General features: G+C 49.3%; 1 pseudogene; it reads left to right on the top strand.

Moving 5' to 3' along the window:
* The first annotated feature begins 337 nt into the window (after nt 1-337).
* LOC136330153 (urotensin-2 receptor-like) lies at nt 338-1,329 on the top strand (annotated as a pseudogene).
* The last annotated feature ends 1,046 nt before the right edge of the window (nt 1,330-2,375 follow it).

The following is a 2,375-nucleotide window of genomic DNA, read 5'->3' as shown; positions in this document are numbered from 1 at the left end:
AGCAACTTCAGTGTGTCAGAGGATACAGTGTGCAGGGTGAAAAATGCAGCCTTCGAGAACTGGAAGTGGTAAAAACTATGTAAGGAATCTTGAATTCTCAGACAATGGGTATATTTTGCAAATGGTTGATGTAATGAAACACCTTCTACCACAAATGTCTATGAATTATCCGCTCAATTCCAAATTATTTTGATTTTCAACTCAGTAACTCACTTATGTAGCTTCAAATGTATTACAAAAGCAGAAGGATTTTTCCTAATTCGCCCCTTTTCCAGAACTTATCAGGTATTTGTGCACATCAGTCCATGACCTCTATGTGCTTTTTTCCCTCTTGGTCATGGGCGTGGTGAGTGTGGTGGGCAACGTGTAAACACTGGTAGTCACGTGCCGCTTCCTGCGCACCTCAACCTCCATGTACATCTATGTTGTCAACCTTGTGCTGGCGACCTGCTCAGCATCCCTTTCATTGTGACCACCTACATCACCAAGGAGTGGCACTTTGGAGACGTGGGCTGCCATGTCCTCTTTAGCCTGGACTTCCTGACCATGCATGCCAGCATCTTCACCCTGACCGTCATGAGCAGTGAGCACTATGCTGCAGTGCTGAGGCCGCTGGACACCACACAGTTCTCAGAGGGCTACGACAAGGTCCTGATGCTTGGCACGTGGCTGCTGGCACTGCTGCTGGCTCTGCCCATGATTCTGGCTATGCGGCTGGTACACAGGGAACATGAGAGCCTCTGCCTGCCAGCTTGGTGCCAGAGCACCCACCATGTCTACCTAATGCTCTTTGAGACCAGCATTTTGGGGCCTGGTGTGGTCACAGTGCTGCTCTACATGCACCTGGCCTGGGCCAACTGGCTGTGGCAGCAAGCCTCCTTTCCTCAGATGCAGCGGCTGCCCAACCCCAGAGTGCTGTACCTCATTCTGGGCATTGCGCTGCTCTTCTGGGTATGATTTATGCCCTTCTGCATATGGCAGCTGCTGGTCCAGTACCTTGGTGCTCAGCCGCTCACACCCCACAGCTCACGTATTGCCAACTACCTGACCACTTGCCTCACCTACGGCAACAGCTGCATCGACCCCTTTCTCTACATCCTGTTCACCAAAAACCACCGTGAGTTCCGGGGACGCTCACCCTATGAAAGGAGCGCCAGTGGGCCCATGCGCACCCAAGACTTCTGGCAGCGCCCCACCCACTCCCAGCATGCCTTTGGCTGCCTGCTGTCCTCCAGCAGCCAGCACGTCACTGAGCACTTCAGCCTGTCCCAGGAGGCCCTGGGGTGTCTGCCCCTGAGTGTCCCAGCCTCCAGGTGGGTGCTGGAGTGAGTTGGCCATAGCTGGAGACTTGCAGGGAGGCCCCATAGTAAAAGCCACTTCCTGAACCCCTCCAAACCCTCCACTGACTCTGCTGACAGCTCTCTTCCTCCTTCCTCTTCCAGAAAGTTCCTTTCCATTTGTGGGGCAGCTGAGTTGCCATCCCCATTGCTCATTTCAGCTCTGTCAGCCCAGAACCTCCCCTCCCTTACTACCAAAACTCAAGAAGAAAAAAAGGTGAGTTAAGTAACACTCCTTCCTTATGTACTTACAGGGTCAGCAGATTACTCTGCAGGCTGTTGAAAAGACTGTTTGAGAGGCACTTCCGACACTGCCAGGAGATCGAGTACTTCCCTTCTAGCCTGGGGACTCAGTCTGGGTAAAGAACTACACCACCCAAGGACTGACTCCCACGTGGATTGGACCACACACCGTGATCCTAGCCACTCCCATTGCTGCTAAGGTAGAAGGCATACCTGCCTGGGTCCACCAAAGCTGTTTGAAGCCTGCAGTCCCAGCAGAGACACCCTCATGGACAGTGGAGACTGACCCCACCAACCCCCGTAAGTTTACCCTTAGAATGACTGCATACCCTGCTCCAGCCACAAACCGGAAGCTGGCTGATCTATGCAAGCTAATGGAAGAAGAAATTCACTAAGAACCTCCTTTTAATTAGATTTTGAGGAGGGACAGAAACTGAAGTAAAAGAAAAGCCAGAACAAGTTGTCTTAAGGGTTGATCCATGTACTGCTATGAGTCATACAGAAGGGAGATATAAGTCCCTTCGATAGAAGGGAGCTACAAGGTAAATGGAAATATATATGTGCTTAAACTTAACCTATAAATACTAGCTACTTAGAGGGAGGACACCTCCAAAAGAAAGTATACTTTAAAGAAAAATCACTTATTGCCAACTTAGTTGTCACTAAAGGTTAAGATTTTTTAAAATTAGCAGTTCTGACTAGAAAGGAATTGTACAGTTTTAATAATAAAAGGTATAAGGTAAGGAATACTTTTGAAAGACAAAAGAAAAAAGTAAGTTGTTATAAAAGGTGGTT

Source organism: Saccopteryx bilineata, chromosome 3, assembly GCF_036850765.1.
Source record: "Saccopteryx bilineata isolate mSacBil1 chromosome 3, mSacBil1_pri_phased_curated, whole genome shotgun sequence".
In the NCBI taxonomy this organism is placed as follows: domain Eukaryota; kingdom Metazoa; phylum Chordata; class Mammalia; order Chiroptera; family Emballonuridae; genus Saccopteryx; species Saccopteryx bilineata.
The sequence above is the reverse complement of the archived record's forward strand: the minus strand, read 5'-3'. Positions and strand labels throughout refer to the sequence as shown.